Source organism: Parus major, chromosome 8 (genome assembly GCF_001522545.3).
Source record: "Parus major isolate Abel chromosome 8, Parus_major1.1, whole genome shotgun sequence".
Classification (NCBI taxonomy): domain Eukaryota; kingdom Metazoa; phylum Chordata; class Aves; order Passeriformes; family Paridae; genus Parus; species Parus major.
In genome coordinates this window covers 13,527,979-13,551,817 of record NC_031777.1, presented here as the reverse complement: position 1 = coordinate 13,551,817, position 23,839 = coordinate 13,527,979, and the positions used below count along the sequence as shown (strand labels likewise).

General features: G+C 40.4%; 1 long non-coding RNA gene across 4 annotated transcripts in view; it reads left to right on the top strand.

Moving 5' to 3' along the window:
- The window catches only part of LOC107208015, an 84,274-nt gene that overhangs the window by 43,622 nt on the left and 16,813 nt on the right, over positions 1 to 23,839 (top strand). For all 4 annotated transcript variants that reach the window (XR_004498553.1, XR_004498551.1, XR_004498552.1 and 1 more), the window contains 3 exons: positions 5,834 to 5,951; positions 13,836 to 13,954; positions 15,437 to 15,572. This is a non-coding gene — a long non-coding RNA (uncharacterized LOC107208015). The remainder of the gene's footprint in view (positions 1 to 5,833; positions 5,952 to 13,835; positions 13,955 to 15,436; positions 15,573 to 23,839) is intronic.

Genomic DNA, 23,839 nt, shown 5'->3' with positions numbered 1-23,839 from the left:
ATGGGAAGAATACGAGTTATCATAAAAAAGTGTTATGAGATAATTCTAAATGTCAGTTTAGCATATTTTAGCCTATTGGATCTTTATATAGAGTTGAATAACATCTTTCATGAAGTAAATGTCTTTTTGGTAAACTGAAAGGGACAATAATATTTAAAGGTCAGTTAACATGGAGAGTTGGCTCTAGTTATTATTATTAAAGATCCAGCTGCATTACCTTTACACAACATTACCCCACAAATCCTTATTAAAACTGCAAAAGCAAACCACATCTTTCCTTTTTTCCCCTCCCCACCCCTCCTTCCTGCCACAATCCTTGAGATCCTTGATTCTGCCTTCTCTTTATATGTAAAAATTTCTCTAGTGAATAGCACTGGATGATCCTCACCCTGCTTCTGCCACGCTGCATCCAAAAGAGTCATACATTATAGTTGCTGTCAGTGCTGCCAACCAGAAAAAACCCTCTCATTTCTACATTACATTTCAGCCTCCCACGTACGACATGAGCTACCCTGCAAACAGTTGTTTAATAGTTTTCAGCTGCTTAGGAAATGGTAGTTGATTTCAAAGGGGTTTTTATTCAGGAAGAAGTTGCAGTAGTGTGTTGTGTGACTGCTACTGCGTTTAATTGGAAGCAGGCAGGCTGTCTGTCTGCCCATCGCACTGCCCACCCAGCCGTGACCAGCTGCTATTAATAGGCTGCACAATGAGATGGTTCATTTATGCACGAGCACCCCCTCCCCAGAAAACTCTCCTGGGGGGATTCTGTCACAGGGTGTGTGTCTCCAAGGGCTGGGGGCTTGGGGGGCTGTGCTGCAGGCTCTGTGCCCCCACATGCCTGAGGTGACTGTCCTGGGGGTATGGCTGGGGCTTCTTCCCACAGCCCTCTGCCAGTGCTCAGGCTGTGCTCTGCTTGGGTGGGTCTCCTCTGTCTCTTAGTCACTACTCACAGCAGTGAGCTGTGAGCCAAGTCTGGTGCATGGGATGGAAGAGTTTGCTCTGTGTTTATGTCTGCATCTGGACGCTTCTCTGGGCTGTGCTCGCAGCCCTTTTGTTGCCAAGATGGCCTTGAACAAAGAGAAAGTTAGCTGGTTTTGCTGAGGATCCCCGAGGGGAAGTTGCTGCCAGGGTTTGGTGCTGCAGAGGAGGGTCTTGGCATGAGTGAGGCAGCTGGCCAGAAAATGAAACAGAAGTGGAAAAGAAATGACCAAAATATGGGATCATGTTTTCTTTTTTCACAGTGCTGGATGTAGAGAAACCCAAGTGATTTGGGAACCCTTTCAGACAAGGTGGACATAGATCAGGGTTGGGGCAGGCTGTTACCCTGCCCCTGGGCATGCAAAGCAGGGACAGGATGTGCCAGGCCCTGTTCCTGATGGGCAATTTAGATGCAAGCCTCATACCTTAACATATAGAGAGAGTTTAGGTAAAGACATGTGCACTGTGCTGTGTCTGATGGTGGCAGTGTGTGGGGTGGCCTGGTGGCCCTTCCCTTCAGAAATGGAGATGTGTGCCCAGAAACAACAAAGGACAATTGCACAACGTTCAGTTCAGAGTATTTCTCTGTGCTGAACAACCCTATTGAATCCAATATGCAGTTTGTGAAACGGCTTCCATAGAGAGACTGCAAAAACTGGGTGTCAGATTTTTTATCCTAAGAAACCTCCAAAAAAAAAGCGCCACAGTTTCTAATTTTCCAGAAGCAGAAATGTGATGTACAAACAGAATGGTTTGCTGAAAGCTGTGGCTTTGATGAGACAAACCCATGTGTTACCTAATGTCTTGCTACTGCTCACATGAACATGAGGATTTGAATGATAGTGCAACCCTGACCAGGGATTCCAGGGACAGCTGTTGATCAAGGCAGATCACCACTTTGCCTGTGAAATGTTTGTCCAGAATCAGGACAGGTCCTTGGATACAAGTTAGTTACCCAAATTACCTGTGGTGGCATCAGGAAAATCACCTGCTTGGAAAAGGACACATAGACCTAGAGTGACTGCTTTCATACAATGTTGTTCAGGAGCTGATCATGGCTTTTGGAGAGGGAGGAGGACTTGAGAGCTTCTGGGCATCCCCTCTGCTCCAGCAGGTGCCTTTTTTCCCCAGGAACTGCCTTCACATCAGAGAGTAGTCTGAAAGGTTTGATCTCCTGGACATGCCAGCTTTTGAGGATCAGATGAGCATAGACAAAGCTCAGCCACAGACAGGCCACTGTCTGGGCCACACAGGTCGTTCAGTGCTCAAGCTGCTAATACCTGTGCTGTGCCATCTCCAGCTCTGCTCCTCCCAGCACTGCACAGCAGCCAGTTCTGTTAGGGCAGCCAGGCTAGCCACAGGCATGCAGGTAACAACAGCACAGGCTGGGCAGGGGGAGGGCAGCTGTGTTGGGGAGTTATTTGCCCTTGGTTACTTTTTGCAACCCATTATGCTTGAGGCTGCAGAGATCCAGAACTAGCACTAGTGGGACACTGCAGAAATATCCCCTTTCCATAGCTATGGGAAGCTCCAGAGTGCCAAACTTTGTGATGCTATTCTAGTAAACAGTAAAAACATAGGGAAACATTTGGCCTTCTGTTTTCCACTGTTCTGGGCTCCTTCATAACCTCTACATTCACAGTTACACCCCTGTAAGAAAACGTGCCTTCCTGTTCGCGTTTTGTTTTCAGAGCATCCTAACTTCCTTTCTTTCCTTGTTTCATTTCTGTATGAAAATCCAAACCCACACAAGCACTTAGTTCTCCCTGCTTCTGGTGTCCTTGGTTCCCTCTAAGTGAAAAGCTTTAAAAGGCTATTTTCCCAGCTTAGTATCCTCTCCCCTCTTGTGCTGGTTCACTGATGACCTCACTAGTCTAAATGCAGGCTGACGTTCCCCAGGTGCAGGAGAGCAGGACCACACTGCAGCTGTGGGGGTGACAGAAGTGTTGTCTTTCCTTTTTGCAGCTATGCTGGCTTCCATGGTAGGATCTGCCTCGTTTTCTCCACGGCTGCTGCAGGTTTGCAGGTTTGGTGCTGCAGAGCTGGGTGTCTGCAGAAGTGCTCCTGCCCCACCTTGGTGCCCTCAGTCTCTTGGGGCCTGTGGCAGGGGGAGGTTTGGAGGTGGCCAGAAGAGATGGACAGGGTGGGAAGGGTGGAGATGGGACATGTCTGCTGCTGGGGAGCAAGGCTGGCCACTGCACAGCTCCCATAGCAGGAGGTTTGTGGTGGGGAGGGAGGTGGGGATACCATCTCTGGGTCTTGGAGGGCTTTTCTTCCTGAGGAAGCACAGAAAGCTGAAAGATGATCCACCCGTCCTTTACCCCTCCAATAAACATTCTGCCCTGTGCCCTCTAGATGTGAGAAAGAAAATGTGATTAAAAAGGTAAAATGCTTTTATTTGTGAAATATTAGCTTTGTGTAATATGTATTCAAAAGCAGATACTCATTTAAAGGTTATATTTAATATAGCTCTGCTCCAGTTTTTCTTTTTTATTATTTTCTTATACATCTTTTCACTTTCTAAGGCAATGCTCCAGTGACTACTGCAATATAATAGCTGCTTTCTCTCTCAGTACACAATTTGACAGCATTTATTCTTTCCTTCAGTGAACATAATTACTTCACATATGGAACCTGTGATAGCCTACAGGCATCTGAGAGAAACCAGAATCATACAATCTGTCCCCTTTGTGAGCTTAATTTACATTCACAAGTGTCATTTTAATAGTGCTGGCAACATGTAGGATAAAAATTACAGGTCAGCTGCAGCATGTCACAGGGAACTGTGCTTAAGTCAATAACATGGTATTATTACATTCTGGATAATTTTACAAGGTAGATCTCACAGAAGGAATTTGACCCCTATTTCTTTAGTTTTCTGCCTTTTGGTTTCCTTCATAAGGTAATTCACTTAGAAATGGATGTTGCAAAACTGCAAACATGTTGACAAAGAGGTTAGACTGTAGTAGGCATTTCCAAATCTGAAAGCGACACCTTTCCCTTGCTGTAACTTGTAACAGTGCTTAGAATTACCATGCTCCGGCATATTTAAAAATTTGCACCGTTAATTCTTGAAATTTGTTTCCCTGATCCATGTAATCAAAATACTAGAGGGGCATAGCCTTCTGCCTTCTCATTTCATACAGCTGACAGAAGTTTGAGCTTTCTGCAACTGATTATTTTTTAGCCAGCAAAAGCAGTCTCAGGCTAGGCATTTTACAGACATTTTGTACAAGAAAAATGGTGAGTGTCACAGAGACATGCTGCATACAGACCTATGTGCGATTCATGATTTAATTTATACATTTATAAGACCTAAAAATAATAGCTCATTTTTTATACGGGCATCTGTAATATAGATAAAGGTGCAATAAATAATCTAGTAAACATCAGGTGATTTCTTCTAGTGAAAACTTGTTTTGGGGTAGAGCACTCAATTCAAATATAAAATCAGTCTTAGTTACCATTACCCATTATTTTCTGTTTTTACAAACCCCATAATTTTCTGCATTTTAAGTTTTCAAAGTTTGTTTAGGGCTTGTACATTTTTCCCATAGTACTATGACATTCAAAAAGTCCATGTATACACAGACAAGGCAAATCCAGCCCCAGGTGCTCCCCCTGCACACATACCCACACACATCCATTCCCTGAACCACACAGCCATTTACTCCTCCTGCAATCTGCACCCTGCTCTTGCTGTACGCATTTTTACTCATTCCAGAAACTCAAGGGGGAAAACATCTTTTATCTAAGGATTCGTTTTCATATCACTGACAGTGATGGAGTTTGAGTTTTTTGACTAAGCCCATACACCAGCCCCACTCTCTTGCCTCTGCCCCCCGCCCCCAAAAGTGCCTTTTTTTCCTCTGCTGAGGCTAGATAGAGCATACTTGAATCCACAGTAAAAAGCATGAAAAGTATGATAAACTAACAGCAAGGAACTGGATGCATAAATACCTAGATATAGTGAAGATGCTCACTACTTGAAGACTTGTAACATAGCTGAGGATGAAGCAAAAATGCATATAAACCCCCCAAACAACTGAGATTAAATTCAGGAAAACTACAACTTGAGTACATCACATATTTTTGAGAGTGAAGGTAGTAAGGTACTGGAAAGGACTCCTTTTGAGACAGGTGGAATTCCTATCAAAACTTTGTGTTTTTCTTAAGGATGTGTCCCAATCAGCTGGTGATTTGATGTGGGAAGTCAATTTTTTTTCATTGTCCATGTTTAAATCCACCCAGGCCTTAAGTCTTCTAAAACACACAGCCAACCCCTGAAGTCTAATGTCAGCCTTTACTTGGGAAATATGTATTTGGGGCACTGGGAAATGTTTTTGTGTAAGGAAAGTGTCTATTAGTCATGTTCTTCAGAGTCTGGCCTAGGAAAGTGTTTGCATTTCACTCTTTACACTCAGATTGGGAGTCTCTGGTTCTGTTTCAAGCTCTCAGTTGCTGCAAGGGTGTAGGCTGGGAAACAAGAGCCACAAAGGGTAAGCTGGAGGTGTTCATTCCACCTCTGGAGCTCTCCCACACACCCATCTTAGCATAAAAACTTCTGTCACTGAAACACATGACAACATATGTGCAAATATTAATATTTTATGTGCCTGATGACCTGTTGATCAAACTCTTTTACCAGTGGAATAATTGAAACATGACAAGTTTTGTTCTTTGTGAGAATCTTGTGTGAGCTAGAGTTCAGTTGCAGAAAAGTCTCATTTATTTCACTGGTGATGTGCTGGAGTGTCTTGTCTGCCTCTCCTCAGCTTCTGTCTTCTCCCTTCACTGATATTAAGTTTACTATTTGCTTGATTAATGGTTGCCATATCTGGTTTTTCTGTTTTAGAGAAGGAAAAATAAAATAAGAAAAAAAGTGTTTAAAGGGGAGACTTTGCAGACAGAAGCAACCTGGGTGCAAGGCCCTGCCCTGCCTATGAATGGGGATTACTTCTGCTTCCTAAAAGGTAAGGGTCACAATCAAGTTTTTGGCCTGATATCCTCTTTTCACAATTGTAGAAGGCATTTGTGCTGATAACTTTTGTGAGAAGAGGCTGAACATGCAGTAGATGAATTCTGTTCTAGGGCCTAGACCTTGAGCTTTTCTCTTTGTCAGTTTGTGGTACTGGGCTCTAGAAGTCCTTTTTCTGTCACCTCGAGTGGATGTTTATTGGTGAGAAAACTTATCTTAAGAGCTGTTAAGGTTTCATCAACATAGTTTGGAAAAAGGTTTTGTGTTTCATCACCAATGCTTTTGAACAAAAGTAAAGTCTTTGTGGGTTGTTTTCAGGGAAGTTGCCAGGCAACTGGAAGGTTATAGTTTGTAGTCATACCCAGTGGCTTGTGGACACAATCAGTTGGTTTTGCTTTGCAAAGTAAAATAAGAAATTACTATGGTGTGATTGCCCAAAATGGAGTTTTTCCCATATTAGGGAGCAGGTCTGTGCTTGGCTGGGATGATGGTGCTTGGTGGTGCTGCCTGGAGGCAGCCGGGGCTCGCCCTGTGTGCTGCGGGCAGTACACAGTGCCCCAGTGCAGCAGCAGCACACTGATGATCCAGCAGGAGCCTGGATTACTGCAGACAGTCCTTCATAGTATATTTTCCCAGTGATGGGTAAGGGAGCAAATCTACAGATTGCATGTGTGCTGTTTTAATTTACCACTTAGAGGATAAAGCAGAACAGAGTCTGTGGTTAATACGAATTCTAAAAAGATAATGAGATGTTTTTCCTCCCAGGCTGGCATACAATCTTATTTTCTTTACTCCTCCTCCTCCAAAAAAAAAAAACAAACCCTACCAAGCTCTTGTCTCCTATTTGTTCATAAATACAGTATCAAACACCTCCTCTGTGCCTCTGATGTATGCTCAAAGCCGTGTGCCACTGTGTTGATTCATCTGGAGGATGCCCGGCGTGTGAGTGGCTTGGCACAGTATGGTACAGGAGAGGAATCTGATAGTGAGAAAGGCAGAGGCAACAGCATAATTATGAAGGATTTCTTCCCCTCATACTGCTTCTTGTTATTTATTCTTCTCTCCATGTTTCCCCTGGTTATTTCTCTTCCTGAAATGAAAATAACCTGGCAAGAAAACAATGTTTCCACTCCCATCATTTTTAGGCAAGGAACACCAGGCATGTTTTTTTTTAGCGTTGCTAACTGACGGATGATTATTCACCAATATTTTTTGTTGAAGCAAGCAGGCTTGTTAACTGTGGTGACATTTTTAGTGATGCTATGATATCCCAGTGTCATTGTTGCTTGATTTATCAGTGTCTAAAGGATTATTTTGTTGAAAAACTTACCATGGATCTTGTGTTTAAGGCTGACTTTATACGCGTATGACTCCAAGTGTGTGAATTTGTATGAAAATAAGGAACAGAACTGTTAAGATGCTTCTTCTGTTTTGGGCTTTTGGCTCTGTGTCATAAAATACAAACTGGAGCCTTGAAATTCCATGCTTTAAAATGGCATACTTAAACTGAGAAATACTGTAATTGAGATCAGCTCACCCACAGCCATCCTACAGTTTGCATCTATTTACTCCCCATCGTCTCCAAATTCCTGACTCACCTTCTCTTATTCCTGTATTTCTACAGGACTATTACTTGCAACCTCTGCCCCCTCCAGCTACAGACACAGGCTATCCTTGCCCTCCCCAACCTGTTCAGCACCACCTGCTAACCAGGCACACCTGGATGCACTGCTGAGCCTCTGGCTTCTGCACATGGGTCTTTGAAGGGTTACAGCCAGTGTGGCCAGAGGAGTGGGATGGCAGTCACATTGGGGAGTCTGTGGGGTCACTCTGACTAGGAAGGGGTGAGGATTAGTAGGGATCCCATTCCCATGAAGAGAGAACACTTGGTGATAAATCCCTTGGAGCAAAGCATTGTTGAAGAGGTGGGGATGAGAAGCCCAGGAGCATTTCTCTGCTCCAAACATTTCTTGCACAGGAATGCAAGGGTGCAAGTCTGTGAGCACAGCTTGGTGCAGCCCTGGCAGCTGGAGTCTGAAGCAGTAGGGAGGATAATGTGAACACTGGGTATCTGCTTGGAGATGCAGCAGCCACAGACGGTTTGACAAAACAGAAATTCAAAATTGAAAAATGCGACCTTGATGCTTTTTAAACTCAGTGACAGCGAATGTGCTTAGATTTCCTGGGAAAAAGAAGCTATTGGAAATTCTGTGTAAATATATGAAAGTCAAAGGAGGTAAAACTTTTTTCTAATTAGGATGATTAAAAAGAAAAGCAGTCTGTGAGTTGAATGTCAGACACAGAGCTCCTTTGCTATAGCAGGAGCAGATTTATTCATGGAGTGGTGTGTCCTGTTCCTTTTCTGTTCTCTGGCACCCTGGTTGCTCTGCCTGGGAGAAACATCTGCACTCCAGGCTGTGTAGTCCAGCTTGGGTTGTACAACATCACTGGTCAAGACTCTTGAACAAGAGATTTCTTGTTCTTCCTTCCCCTCTTCCTCCCTCCTAATTTTAAACTGACAAAAACACATGGTTCTCTCAGTCTGTGGCTCAGCTCACCCATTATCTCCAGTTCCCCCAAAACTTTCTGGGAATTTCAGGAGCTTTCCAGCTTTCTGAAGCAGGTCCACAGGGTTTGCTGCATTAAATCCAGACCACAATGTTAAAGTTACATAGATAGAAGGGACAAATATGCCAATTCTGGATAAGCCTGCAAAATCAGATCAGCTGTCAAAAAATTGTTTTGTCCTGAAGACAGGTGGCAGAAAGGGAAGGCAGAGCACATTTTAGGGCCACTTGGGAGCCCTTTATATGGGTTCTGGCCATTTAGTTTTCAATAAAACATGAATGCTTACCATAGCAACCACATCAGCCCCCTTTGAGAGAGCCACTGCTTGAATAAACATGGGGGTTCACTGAAGAAAGCCTGACAAACACATGAAGACCTTTTACAGCGCTGTACAAGAAAACAATCTCACTTGAAGAAGCAGACATGTTTTCCCAGGAAGCATGTAAGAGGTAATGCAGAATGCTGCTAGCTTTCCCTGCCTCTGCTACGTGCCTGCTCCTGGCAATTGCTGTTATTGGGGTGGTGCAGGGGGGGACAGAATGGCAAGGGGTGGGCAGCCCCCACAGCCCTGCTACCTGCACTGCTGGGAGGGCTTGCTGCCCAGAATATTTTGGTTCCTTGCCCATTAAAGGTTCTTCCTAAGTCCACACATGCATATTGAGTCACTATTTTTCTGAAACCTTATGCCTAATAGGTACTTTCCTGAAGTGTAGCCTTTTGCTTTAATCCCTGCTTAATCTTACAGAAAGATGCAAACAATTTTGTAACACCTCTGCCTTGGGAAGTCTCAGGGATGTTCAAAAAACTTTTCTATGGTTTTTTATTCATGTGCCCCAAGAGCAGACTGGGATCCCTCCCCAGTCTTCAGGTTTGGATCTAGTATTAACCAGATCAGCCTTCTGGAAAGAGGATGCTTTGATTTCTAAAACTGGAGAGAAAATGTTTATCTGGGCAGTATTAGATTAGTCACAGATTAATTACAACTGTCAAGTATTATTCATCTGTAATAAGAGTGAATTCTTCACTCAAGATTCATGGCAAAATAACATTATTTTTCAAATAGAAGTAATTTAAATGGAAGTAAGACCTTCTAATACCACCATCTGTACAAGTAAATTACTTTCAGAGTAATTAAATATGCATATCTGGGCTGTGTACTGTACTGATGAACCAAGTTTTATGGAAGCAATATGCTTAAAAATCCCTTAGGTATTAAAGATGAAGAACCCATGGCATTTTGCATTCATATAACCATGAATAAGAAAAAATATTTTTTCTGCTGCATAATTTTGGGGAATATATTTTTATTAACTTTTCCAGGTTAATTAATACTTTTGCCAAATAGCAAATACGATCATCATATTTATTAGTCTGACATTTCACAGGGACTTAAAGCTCTATAAGAAGTTTCAGCATTGTGTGTGTCTGAATTTATGATTGTGACACAGTCACTCATCTTCTGCAGATTCCCAGGAAGCAGAGCAGTGCAGTGAAACCGAAATCATTATGTTGACTGAATTCATTACTGCCGGACTTGTCCCTCCATGAAATAGCACTGCTCAGCCAATTGGGATTCATGGTCACAACCTTTCATGGGATCATCAGGGTTTATAGTCCATAACAAATACAAATACAGACAGGAACAATAACAGTCTGATGCACCTGATCTATTACCCCTCCTTGTGAGACTGTCGTGAGTACCAGAGTAGCGACTGGCCACGTGTTTTCCACTGTGCAGACAAATGGCACAGTGGTAGAGGAAGCAGAGGCTGTGCCTCAGAACACAGCACTGACAGCATGGTCTTCAGTGACTAAAACCCATCTTTGTGCTGGCAACACAATGTTCATGACTGGTATGTAGGTGTAGGGGAGCTTTGGACATTTGCTGGAAGCATCTGAACACTGCAGAAATTCTTGGTTAAAGAAATACCTGAAGTCAGTTCTCTGGAGCACTTCAGAAATCTGAAATCCCAGCTCAACCATTTCAAAGCAGCAAATAGAGCTGTCTACATGCTACCAAAATGCAAGAGCAAATTCAAGCATAGATACACCTGTTTGTAAGTCAGCCACTGTATGCTGAATGTGATACGTATTTTATGTCAATATAAACATGCAGAGGTTCCCTGACATCAAGAGATTTAGTCTACCTGCAGCACTTCCAGTTATCTCCTTAGATTAATTGCAGGAGTCTGACAATGGATGGAGGACAATAGACCAATTCTTCCTGTAACCCAAACATGAAAGAAGAAATGATAGCCTGAAACACAGAAAAGAAATGATGAAAGCTTCATTTCTCTACCCTCAGCCCCGTGCTAACACATGTAAACCAGTATGTTGTGTCAACCCTTTGGGCCCTGCTTATGTGTATTTTAGATTATATTTTGTGATAGATAGAGGTGGAGTTTATGCAGCCAAGAGGAGAACCATTAGAAATGTTCTAATCTGGCAGGTATTGAAGTCTGGATGACATGAGTTCCCACCTAGTATAAGGCAGTAGTTTGGTGACAGGTTCAGCTGCATCCAGTCTAATCATGCACATATATAATGCTGGAGGTAGCCTGCATGGGTTTTCTTAAATTCCCTTTGTGTGTCTTGTCACCTTTGTCTCCTTTCTATCCCTGAACATCAGTTCATGCCCAGTCTGCAAGCCTCAGCTTCTGCAACATACTCTGCTTTCAGCACTTCATTTCCTGCGGCTACCACTGGAAGACAGCATCTTTTTAGCAGATTTTCTGGGAGGGTTGAGGTTCTAAGGGAACAGAAGTGGGAATTTAGGTGTGAATGTGCTTGACAAAGGGGCTTTTGGCTCTGTGGGATGGTTCCTATCACAGCTGCATATGAAAGACTTTCATAGTACTCCTGAGAAGACCTGATTTTCAGGTCAAGGTTTGACCTGTAATAGACAATATATATATAATGGTCATTGCTTTTGGGCAGCAAATTGCTTTTGGGAATTTAGGAGTTATAGAAAAAACACAAAAGAAACTCTACATAGTTAAAAAGAAACAATTGAAATGTGACTCAGTTCAGCTTCTGAATGTGGCCACTTTGCCATGTCTAAGTCCATGTTTATGCTAAAATATTCTTAGACTACCATTATTAGCATAATGTAACACATTTCCCAATAAATTGTAAGTGGATCTTCCATGGGTTTGAAAATGACAAGGTAGGACAAGGATATTAAAATAATCTTTTCTTCCTGTGTAACTGTGTCTTGTGTTCGGTATGTCTCCAATTCTCACAGAGGCTGGAGTGTTATTTTCCATACCCTTTCCCCCCATTTAGCTTCTAGTTACTTAGACAAAATTGAGAGAACTTTTTTACTTGCTGTGCTTTTAAAGCTTTAAAAGCTTTTGCTGAAAAGGTACCTATTTTCTTATCATTTTTTTTTTTCTTTCTCTAGAAAAGGGCTTAATTTGAAGTTCTTTTTTGGCAGCTGTATTTCATTGTGATACATTATGTCAGGGCACATCAGTCACATGAAGATTTATGGAAAAAAACATACCCTTTTTAGATGTCCCTCTCTGCAGTCCTCTTCAAAACAGTGTTTTTTCAAGAAACTCAACAGAAATTATCAACAGTGTTACGATTCTCGAAACATCACGGGTGTAATGGCTTAGTCTCACTCAATTATATAAATGTTACTTAATGAAGGAATATAGAATTGACTTCATCATTCTAAAAAAAAAAATGACCATTTTCACCTATTAGTGATGTTTACTTTTTAGCATTGAGCAAGGGCTTCTCTTCTTTGTAACCAAGATAATCCTATGCTGTTCCTTATTTTACCATTAAATGAGATACATTCTGAATTCAGATGAAAATGAGGTACCTTGATGAAAGTGGGCTTCAGGTGTCGCACACTAAGCATTGTACATTTCTCTTTGCTCTGATCCTCCAGCACACATAAGATTTCACCTCTTCACCTTTGAACAAGATTGCACTAACTTTGATCTTTTCAATTTTGTTCAACTCCAGGGAAGGAGCAGCTACTTGAAACATGTTACCATTTAGACTTTCAGAGGTTCTTAAAAAAAAAAAAAAGAAAAAAAAAATGGAGGGGAAAGGAAAAAAAAACTTGAAAGCACGAACTAAAAGCTGTAGATTTTTAGGTTTTTATCTTGAGCCTCAGCTTTTGTAGCTAGTGCGTAATGGTTTAATATCAAAAACTGTCTCCACATAGAACAATACAAAACACAGATTTTTAAAGCACACAGAATTATTAAATACAAATTTCATTTTAGGTAAGCATTTTTCTGCAGTAGTGATGTAGGTATCCTTTCCCAGGTCAAAGCATAAGCTTTGTGTTCTTGCTCCTTCGCTTATGGCCTAAACCTATTATTTGAGCCTCTGTTCTAGTGTGATATTAATTCATGATACTGACAGTTAATCTATTTTTATAACTGTTATTATCTGAGAAAAATAAGGTTCTTCATTTTCTCTTCAAGTCTGACAGAGCATGTAACAGTGGGGAGCAAAGTTAAAAGTATGATATTTTCAAGATCTTACACGGTTTAGCAATATTCTTAAAATTATTATCACCATGAGCCAATATGGTAGTTATTTTGTCATTATTTCAGTATTCTTTGGATTTAGTTAGGGGTTTTTTTGGCTATTACAAAACAGATATTCACCCAAATACTTAAGAATTTTAAGTCACAGGGCACTAGTGTACCAGCCCCAGTGTGGCTCTAAAGTCCTAGGAAGTTTAATCAAAAATCTTAATGATTACTAAAAGTTTACATTTTTTCCCCATTGGCTCCTCTTTGTTCTTGCCTAATTTACTCAGATGTGCATTATTTCATCCCTGTCTTCTCTGCTGAGACTGCAGTTGTTTAGGGAGGCTCATGATAAGTAGCTCTTTGTGTCCATCCTCTTGCTTTATTTTGAGATTTGCTTTTCACAACAGTACAAATGGGGACAGTTTTTCCCTTCTTGGATGTGATGCTTATTGAATTTGTTTCCATTAACAAGCTGTTGGAAGCAAGTTAATGCCACATTAATTTACTCTTACATCTGATTTTTCCTGCCTATTCTAAGGGCTGCTTAGACAGCAGATCATCTCCTAAATATCTCATAAAAGGTCTGAATTACACTCCCTGCAAAAGTGGAATTATGATTAATAATTCAAAAGAGTAATTTATATCACACTAAAACATTATCAACAAAAGAAATAAAGAAGTTGTTGGTATACAGGTGAAATTATTGGCAGAGCTAATTTCTGCAGAGATCCTTGACATGCTTACTTGGAGGGACTAAGCAATATATTACTATTCATGAGCTGTTTATCTACTTTTCTTTTTCTTTGCAGTTTTCTAGGTGTCAGACAACCCTGGAACCAAGAATCTCCAATCACGTTTCTCTGAAACTCTGGTTTCCCTGAAACTTTTAGTTACACGGTGAAGTTACTGGATACATGTCCTGTTCAAGGTATTTGCCTACACTCTTCAAGAGCCTTTGATCCATTGAGAACTGAAGGTTCATAGAAATTTTCATTTGATACTTTTCATAACTCCTTTTGGCCTGATTTTTTTGAGATTAGTCAGATAACTTATTTTGAGATGTACCTGATTTTCTTGCCTTACCATCACATATGCAGTCTGTAGGTGAGTCCCACTTGTAAGCAACTTGTACAGCAGCCAGTGCCTCATGTCACCACTTGACTGCCACCTACTCAAGCATCTCTGTGGGAGGGTTGTGGTAAAGCTGTGTGGACTCTGTGGTCATACAGGACATTGGCAGGTGTAGCAGAAAAGTTTGGGTTCTCTAATGACGATGGGGTTAGTGCCAGTGTAAAATCAAAGTGGAAAGGTCCTAAAGCAGAAATACTGAAAGAGAGATTACTCACTGCCAGTTCTGGGGACAAAATATGACACCCTGTGAGAACTGATCCTTTTAGTGTTGCCCAGGTATCCAGCACTGCAGTGTGTGGTGAGAAATTGCCTGTGAATGAGACAGGCTATTTCTTGCAGTCTTCAGGGCCAAGAAAATCCGCTCATATCCCAATGTGTAATTCCAAGCTCTGTCAGTGTCACAGGAGCAGCCTGTCTGTAGTTTCCTTCTCCAGACAGTTTGCTGCTGCCAGGAAGCACTGACAATTCCAAAGCATGCAAGCAATGAGCATGGCTGACAAACTCAAAGATTTGTGAGGGTTTGAGGTAGATGTCCCCATTCAGGTTTAATGTCATCATTCCGTTCCACCTAAATACTTCCATTTTCCTAATTTTTCCAGGAAAAAGGACAAACCCAGATTTTCAATCTGCAAATGAAAGATTTCTCATTGCAGAACAACATGAAATTTTTTAAGCAATACATTTTAATTTTAATTTTCTTGAGTATATGCAGAACAATATTATTGTAGTATTGTAGGAGAACACCTATCTTAAAGAAACTATTGTCTAGATAGATTTTCTTTTAGAGTAGTTGGTGGTTAAAAGCTGTCCTTATTGCACCGAGGAAGTAAAATCCACACTTGTTAGGCTCTTATTTCATCCTCTTTCCTATGGTCTCACCTTTTTGGCCCTGCTAACTTTCATGTCCATAATGAACTCCATTTAGCTTCCCTGCAGCAGGACCTTGTCTTTGTTAATCACTGACCCAGCGGCGTGAAGCTGCATAGGAGAGCAGGTTATTTTATTTATTTTTTTTCTGGATTTTCTCTACTTCCTTCAGCAGTTGTAACTTCTAAGAAACTGCAGAACAAACAAGTATAAAAGATCAGGAAGATGGCCTGAAAAAAATAATGTTTAAAATATGTTTCATTGTACTCCGTTCTCCCATAGCTGCCAGCTACACACTGATGGCTGAAGTCTTAGAAGTTAATGAGATTAGGTCTTTGGCAACTGATTGCTTAATGCTGTCTTTCACTGAGTGGTGTCACATTTGGTTTTTTTACCTTTTTTATTTTTTCAGTAACTGTATATAAACTTGACATGGAGATAAGCTGAGACCTCATGGCAGAAATCTCATTTGAAACAACTGGAAATTACTTCAACTTGGCTCAAGTCACAGCACAACAGATACCTTCTCCTCCTTCTCCAGCCCTGCTGTGAGTCAAAGGCATTTTCTGGGCTGCCACTTTCCTGTGCTGAATGACCTTGAGCCTCTTCATGTTGCCCCGTCTTTGCTTGGCTCAGCATGTGCATCCCTTGCTCTTTATAAATGCGCCTGCGTGCTCGCCTTTGCTGTCTTCCTTCTTCTCCACAGCTGAAGGTATTGGCTCTTTGTCAGGCTTTGAGACTCACATGTTTTAGTTCATAAATGCCTATAGCAATTCTCCATGCTTTTGATAGTGAGGACTCTTTTTACCTTATTAAAATAATGTTGGTATTGTCAAATGCATAGTACTTTCCTACTAGCATGTTTCCTTTCTGCCCATGCTTGCAGAGCGAGGGAAAATTAGGTGAAAAAGCAGAGTAGTAGCATTTTATTCTTGTTTTGCTGGGACACAAATTTGCAGATTTGTGAAGCGGGGGAGAATCAGCCCACCGTGACTCACAGCACAAACACAGCACAGTTGGAAGAGCCCAGCTTGGGTTGTGTGTATCCTTACTAACAGGGAAAGCTGAAATGCTAATTGACGTTGCAATCTGTTTCAGGTCAGGTAGAGGTCATCAGACCCCTGCAAACACTTAATCCTTTCCATGGAAGCTTTGTGGGATTCCCAAGGATCCTACAAAAATAACCTTTATGTTTGCTTATGTGGAGAATCTCTGCAGGAAGCAGAGCTAGCAGAGCAGTGGTAGAGTGGGGATGGCAGTGGTGTCAGAGGGATGCTGAGGCTGGGCAGAGTCATCACCCTTTGCTCTTTTTTTCACGTTAAACACCATGAAAATACTCCTGTAAAACAAAGATGCCACTCTTTGCTACCAATCATCTCTCTCTCAGATCTTCCTTGTAAAAGGCTGCATCAGCTTTTCCCAGAGATGAGCACTAGGATAGATTCAAGCACAGACTGAACATAACAGGGTGTAAGATGGAGTAGGCACAATACAGAGCATCGTGCAACTTCCAAACCATGTGGTGAAGCCAGTCCATAGCTTCAGCAAGGTACTCTAGCACATGCATAACCTAAAAGCATGCCTTGCTGGAGTACAGGGGCTGTGTATACACATACATGTGCATGCTGAAGTGTTCTGCTGGGTCCAGGCCAGGATGTTCAGCACTGTGCAAGCTTAGCCCTTCCAGATGTCTCCAAAGATAAAATGCAAAGAAAGTGACAGTCAGTCCCAGTTACATGGAACACAACCCAGCTTTTAAAAGGCTACTTTTGATAATTAGGTATTTTGTGTACTGTGGCACAGTGTGAATTGCAAAACCCCTAATAATAATGTAGTTCAGTCAGGGTAGCCTTGAAATTAGACCCCTAGTGGAGAGGTTGCACTGTATAATGGTAGAACAGTACCATTTGTTTCAACACATTTAGCACTTCAGAATGGGATTTTTTTTGTTAAACACCAGATGTTCTAGTGACCCGAGTGCTGACTCCAAAAGAATACACAATAGAATATTGTGTCAAGGTCAATGGCACAAATTAATCTGTATTATCATGCTGTCATATTATACTGTATGCCCCATATGAGAAAGATCTATGGCTAGTTCCTTTTTTACGTGCAACTGTGTGGGGTGTTGCAGTACACAGATTTTGAGTTTCCCAAGCCTTCAAACACCCCTGAAAGAAATCTGATTCCTGCTTTGATAGTTTAAATTGTAAATGTGACATTCTTACAGTGGGTGAGGGCTGTGTGGGTATGTGACTGTAATCTCACAGAACCAGAGAGACACGCAGCAGCACAGTGAGAATTATGTCTGTTAATTGTAAATTCTGCCTTTAAGGACTTCAGAATAATAACCTGGATAGCTTTGTTACCTGCATTTTTCCTTTGACTTAAAAATGTGATAAGGCACAAAGAATAATTGTTTACAAATTTTTAAATGGTAGTTTATCCGCAGTAGATACTTTTGTCTCCATGAGTCCCCCATATCCGTTCTCCCTGACTTCTAAGCTATTGCTGCAAGATGGCAGGATGTCAATGCCCCCCAAATTGAACCTGTGATTTGTTTTTCTTTGATTTATGGGCTTGTAGTCAATAAACTTTATAAAGGAAAGTATCAGACTGAGCAATCAATCAAAGATAAGCAGATTCTTGTCCTTTAAAAGCATTTCACCCCAGTAAGCAAGGGCCTCATTCATCTTTTACAACCACTCTTGCAGCTTTCAGCTAAGAAAGGACTCGCTGCTGACTACATTCCCTTCTGCTGAAAACTCCCCTGTTCTGAGCTGAGATCTTTAAAATTCATTGCACCAGTACATTTCCTTCCCATGTTATTTGCTATCTCTAAAATGGTAAATTGTTTGCATGTTGTTACTAAAGGTAAATCTCCTTGCTGTGTAGAGAAGAAAAGGCTTGTTTTAGTGTCAGAGGATGGGCTGTTGTTTTACAGAAACAGTATTCATTTTCTTTGTTATTTTACAAAACAAAACATAAAAAAAGGTTCCTGTTTGGTTTTTAGTAGTATCTGAATTTCCTTTTGAGTAAGGCAAATGTTATCCTGCATATTTTGCTTCTCTGAAGCACAGATGGTGTGCATATGCAGATTGGTGATTTTTTAATCAAAACAGTGACACTTGGGAATATATGTAAGTATTGTAATAATGCATTAGTCAGGAGTGATGTTGTAACACACTGAGATCATACACATAAATCTAAGACACCATGTCTAGACACCCCAGGGAAGATGGCATGCCATGGGTTAGAGCAAGCATTAAGGAAGTGCAATATTTCAAATATGATGGGAAAATAATGCAATTTGCAGATTTTAATAAAACCATTGGGGAATTAATTTCACTAAGGATACACTCTCTCCAAAAACATCTATGTTTCTACTTTTGCTCTGTAGATAATCAGAAGGTGAGACACTATACCTGCTATCTCAGGGATAAGCACTATACGGTATCTATGAATTGTGCTGTATCTTTAATATGCTGAATATGAAAATAATCCCTTTATAGTGCTTTAGTAGTACAAAACTGCATTATGCAAACAATGCACAGACAGCATAAACCTTGGAGATTCAGAATTTGAAGAGCTTATAAATTAATCTCATAAGTGTTGATTTGGGCATGCTCAGGGAGTGCGCTCAGCTGTAAAACTTGACCGACCTAACCCTCCCAGTTTTAATTATTAGCTTTTTGATTATCAAATATTAAATGAAGAGGCGCAATTTATGACTTTTGCATGTATAATTTTCCTTTCTCTGTAAAGGTTTTCTAAATTTTTTTTAAAGAATCCTTGCTGTCTTTGGCTGCTTTTGTTGTTTGTTGTTTTGTATAGCTCTTGGCATATAATTTTAATCAGCCAACCGCCTTTTAAATTTTTGCCAGCTGATAACTACTCACAAGCAAGTAACTTGCAGTACTATGCCAGGAATGTTGTGATAAAAATGTCAATTTAAACCTGGCCAAGGATGACAATCATAACTATTTTCAAGTCAGAAACTTGAACAGAATACATAACACAATAGCACTTTTTACTTTCTGCTAGTGCAATACATGCAGGAACTTTAGAAGTTCCCATACCTCACAGTCAAAACCCCACTTAAAAATTGGCTGCATTGATAGCTCCATCAACCTCATCATCTCTTGTCATCTGAAAGGTTAATAATAAAATCTTCAGTGTGACTGAACACTTTCAATTAAAATATCACCAACCCAAATGCTGGCTGTAATCAGTCCTATAAATTCTGCAGCTATAGAAGTTAGTAAATGAAAGAACTCAGGTTTTGCCAATGCTCCTGACCAACTGAACTCTGTTTTAGAAAACTAGGTACATATATTAGCATGGAGTAAACCCAAGAAATTCAGTACTTGCCTTCCCTTCACCTGTCTTTTCCTCTCTGGGCTATAAAAGCATTCATCCAGAATCCTTTATTAGGACAACAATCCAGTGAGAAGATATGTTGAAATCAAAACCTGAAACATGATGGATTGGGACAAAGTAAGCGATACTTTGAAGATGTCAGGAGATTCTTGGAAAAGATGAGTTCATGGAGATGGGAACAACATGGTGTGGTTGCAGTTTGTGAGGCCTCTCTGCATACAGCCCACTTCCTTCTTCAGGAAATTGTAAACCACCACTTATATTCAGCTCTTCCCATTTCAAAGTTAAATTTTGTCTTCTAGGAAATTCAGGAAATGTGAATGGGCCTCAGGGCTTGTGCAGGGGTAGAAATATGTCTGCAAAATAATAATAATGAGCAGCTTTCATGAATCTCCATGGAGATTTCTTCCCTCTAAGGATCTTTCAAAGTATTTGCCAGTCAGGGCAGAATAGCTCTGGTTTTAGGCCAATCTTCCTGTTGCCCTTTGCCTCTTCCCATCTAGCTGGTGCTACACAAATATTACTAGTGTATATTATATTTATATTATATATTTGTTTGCACAGTCCTCATTTTTCTTTCTCTTTCCTTCATATTCTCTTACTCTGGAACTTGATATTTGAAGGGCTGTGTTTCCACCAGCACTTCATCTGTGTTAATTATTGCCATCCTTCATATTATGGTATTACATCCTTCATTCTTCGTATTACTGTCTACCCAAACTCTACCCACTTTAGACATATCATATAAAAATGCTCTAATTAATTTCAAGATGGTTTTGCTAATATCAGTTCCCGTGAATGAAATGTATTACAGTCAGGTTCAATAAATATAATCCTTGCATTTGCTAGAACAGAACCCAAATCCTGTATTCGTCCATTCTGTGGAAGCTAGTGCAGTTTACTTTTAGCATTTTCCCCCTGCTAGATGGATCTTTGCTCTATTTCTTAGTACATATGAAGAGGTTCCATGCAGCAGCCCTGGGTCACATACATTTTTGTTTATAACTCCTGGCTTCATCCCACTATGGCTGTTCTTCGGCAGCGCACTTGCACTGCTCCTCCTCCTCATGGAGATGCACAGCAGAGAGAATGGAGTGAGGAAGGTGGGCTTACCTTCTCTCCTGGTGCATCTCCACCAGTGGTTTGGATGGAGACATGCCACAGATCCAATTGTCCAGCTGTGGGGGTGTAACTGATGGCACTGCTGCTCGAGTGGGCTCAGCAGAGCCATGGTTGGGTGTTTTGGGGCCCACAGGCTGCACAGCCTTCACTGGTCATTAAACCCAGCTGTGGAGAACAACTTGTCATCCTGCAGGAACATCAGATGCTACACAGACCACTTTAACCTTGCTTAACCTTTCACTGTGCTCCTCAGCTAATGAGATGAATGAGCGTTTTATTGGTGTTTCTTGACCTAGATCTTTTACATGACAGTTCCATGTATCTGAGCAGCTTAATGCCTTATGTTTTGTAAATCAATATAGCTTTATCTATTTTTTAAAAGCTAGAAATGTTTTCTTTAGGCCAAATATAATATCCTATAAATAATATTGATTTTGTTTAGCCTGAAAAACTATTTAATTTTGAACTGGCTCACCTTGTTAGTCAAATACAGTTCTTGGGTAAGTCTGAGCATGATTCTCATGCATCCCATTACTTTTATCCCTATGGTGTTTGCAAACCTGGTGTCAATAAATTGAGAATGGGATCTCCTGTGCATAAACCACACCTAAGTTTTCAATTTATGGAAGTTTTTCAGACTCTGAGATTTAATGGGCAAACACAAGAAAGCAGTTATAGCAGATTGCACAGCATCATGTTACCTCAAATAATGCAAATGTTATAGGACAGTGATGGGAATGTGCAATATTAAGCCAGCCTTTCATAGTGCCTGTGAATTGCACTGTCTCAGCTAAAAAGGAAAACTTAGAAATTTATTTTATATTTACATCTTCAACACACACTTTTCCTAGTTACTGTTTTACTTCTATCCTTCCATCCTTGCCATCCTTCCACTGATTGAAGTACAAATACTCTCATTTCCATTTGTGATGTTCTGAAATGAAGATTTCAAGACAAGAGAACAAAATGCTGGTATTCAGGGTTAGGGTCATTGCTCCATCTGTTGTCTGCTGTGTTTGACACAACCACTATTGTACTGCACGTACAGATGGAAAGGACCAGTACAGTGATGTTTCTTGCAGGTGCTTCAGATGCTTCTAAAAACATTTTTGAACATAACTTCTGGCATTTCCTTCCCATGTGTTCAAGACTTCTGTACCAGTATTTTCTCAGTTTCTATTCTTAAATAAATTCCTTTCTATTTACATGCTTGATGTAAGTAAATCAAATTTTCAAGACTGAGTCAAATGAGACAATATATTAAAATGCATTTCTCATTGTCCAACTCTGTGATAAGATTCTCATACAAGCCCTTGGATTCCATAGTAAATAGATACCCATTTGATCTGTTCATATATAAGACAGAAAATCTCATTCAGTTATCCTTTCATAGCAATTGTTTGACACTTTAGGTACCAAATAGATGATACAAAGGTTGACTCTGAAAGTACAGGCTGAATTCATACACAAATGCAAGTGTGATAATGATTTTCAGGCCCATTTTTTATGTTAGCATTACACAAATGCAACCAAGGAAGTGATTAGTATGTTTCTCTGTTGAACTTCTGAGACATTAGTTTGTGTATTATTGCTTGCAACTAGATTTTCAATTTTTCTATTATTTGCCTTTTTTCCTTGGTAAGGACAAAATATCAGATTGATGTTTTACATTTTATGTGGGGAAAAAATAGGAACTGCAAGAAGGTTGGTCTGTGAATTTTTATAGAAACATCAGAGAAGCTAAACAGCTTTAGCTTTTTAGCTCCAGAAATTAATGTATAATATTGTTTTCCAAAAACACAGCATCATCTTATGGCTTTAAAAATTACTGTGGGAAAGCATATAAGTCTATTCTGTATAAAAATGAAACAGAAAGTATTAATTTCTGCTTGCCAAGGGGATGCCCATATGAATTTGTGATAGGCGTCTAAATGCGGGGGTAAGTAATAAGTAGGTATTGACTTCTATTGAGATCAGTATCGAGATTTGTTGACCCAAAGAGGTTACAATTGACTGAAGAGTGGGGCAGTAAATCTTGTTATTGAACAAAAAGCTAAAGTCAATATATGTATTATTATAAACGTTTTTCTTTTGGAAGAGATAATAAGGGTGAAGTGTTTTAAGACTTTAGATTTATATGGCCATGATAGCATACAGTTCTTTTATTTAGTCAAAGGAGAAGAATGCCTGGGGGGAGGCTGTAGGGGGTTTTTAGTTTGTTTGTTTGGGGTTTTTTGGTTTTGTTTAATGTTATTTATTTTTAATACAGCTTCACCAGCCATGCCAAAGCAGTAAAGCCTGCATCAACTTTCACATCATAAACTGTTATTCTCATTGGTTTATAACTTGGCTATAAAGGTTATTTTCAGATTGAAATTTGGCCTGCAAGCTCTTTGCCTAAGAATCATTTTTTCCCCAGAAGGGTGAAAGGAATAAAGATGATCTATTGAACTATTTATTGAGTTTTAGAGGAGCACAGAAAATACGTGTTGTGATTTTTATATAATTCAAGATTTAGATTGTATTCCTTATTGAATATTATTTTCCGCATAAAGCTACGATTTACTTGATCATAAAGGTGAGGGCTGAAAATGTTTTTTCAGTGTTTTCAAACACTTGCTAATATTAATCCATGCCTTGTGTTGTAAACAAGTATGCTTTCTTATGATTTTTATATTTCATTCCATTCTATTATGCTCTGGTCAGTACATTATATTTTAAGTTCTTGCTTGCAAAAACAAAGAGGAGACAGAGCACAGAAGAAAACAGAAATCCAGCCATATGAAGACATTAAAATTATTAATAAAATCACATACACCCTATAGTGAATGACTGAAGAAATAGCTGTTGAATTGCAATTTTATAACATTTATATCTGTTAATATCTTGACTGCCAGTCAAATTATCTGCCAGAAATTATTCTTCAGTAACTCAAAAATCCTCTAACAAAAATAATTTGTTGCTTTCCATTGCAGAAACCATCTGCCTCCTTCCTTAATTCACAAGACCCTCTTACGTTTCTCTAGGATCCAGGAACTTGCACTAATTTAGGAGACTCACTGAATCTCTTTAGCAGCACAGGCTACAATAAATGCATCAAACATCTTCTCTGCTCTTTGCACTGTCTTGCTGTGAATTTTAAAACAAACCCCAGGTTGGCACCCTTGTCTTGGAGCCATTTGGTGTCAGTGGCGAGGGGGCTGCCCCAGGCTGGCAGTGGAGCCCTGGCTGTGCCCGGTGCCCACGCTGTGCCCGGCACGGCAGCGCCGGCAGCACCACGCTCTTTGGAGCGGGAGGGAAGCTTCCTTCTGCA